General features: G+C 39.2%; 1 non-coding gene across 1 annotated transcript; it reads left to right on the forward strand.

The window, feature by feature from the left end:
• Positions 1 to 248: 248 nt before the first annotated feature.
• On the forward strand, positions 249 to 323 carry Trnat-ugu. The gene has a single exon. It is a non-coding gene; the product is annotated as a tRNA-Thr (tRNA).
• Positions 324 to 617: the final 294 nt, after the last annotated feature.

Below are 617 nucleotides of genomic sequence, written 5' to 3' on the forward strand. Positions count from 1 at the left end.
TTTAACTTTGTTTTTTTATATCTTTATTTTGCTTATTTATTTTTATGTGGTGCTGAGGATCAAACCCAGGGCCTTGCACATGCTAGATGAGCACTCTACCACTGAGCCACAATCCCAACCCTCTCTTCACGTTCTTAATTGTTTGCTTTGCTGTGCAGAAGCTTTTTAAGTGGATGACATCCCATATATTAACTCTTGGTATTATTTCCTAAGCTTTAGTGTTCCTATCAAGAAAATCATTGGCTAGGTTGGGGATATAGCTCAGTTGGTAGAGTGCTTGCCTTGTATGCACAAGGCCCTGGGTTCAATCCCCAGCACCCAAAAAAACAAACAAAAAGAAAGTCATAATCTGTGTCTATATTCTGGACTGTTGAACCTACATTTTCTTCTAGGAGTTGCATAGTTTCTGGTCTAATTTCTAGGTCTTTGATACATTTTGAGATGATTTTTGTACAGAATAAGAGACAAGAGTCTAATTTCATACTTCTACTTATGGATTACCAGTTTTCCCAGCACCATTTGTTGGAAAAACTATCTGGCCAAGTGAGTGGTGCACACTTGTAATTCCAGCAGTTTGGGAGGCTGAGGCAGGCGAATTGCAAGCCAGGTTTAGTAAC

Source organism: Marmota marmota, unplaced genomic scaffold (genome assembly GCF_001458135.2).
Source record: "Marmota marmota marmota unplaced genomic scaffold, marMar, whole genome shotgun sequence".
NCBI classification, from domain to species: domain Eukaryota; kingdom Metazoa; phylum Chordata; class Mammalia; order Rodentia; family Sciuridae; genus Marmota; species Marmota marmota.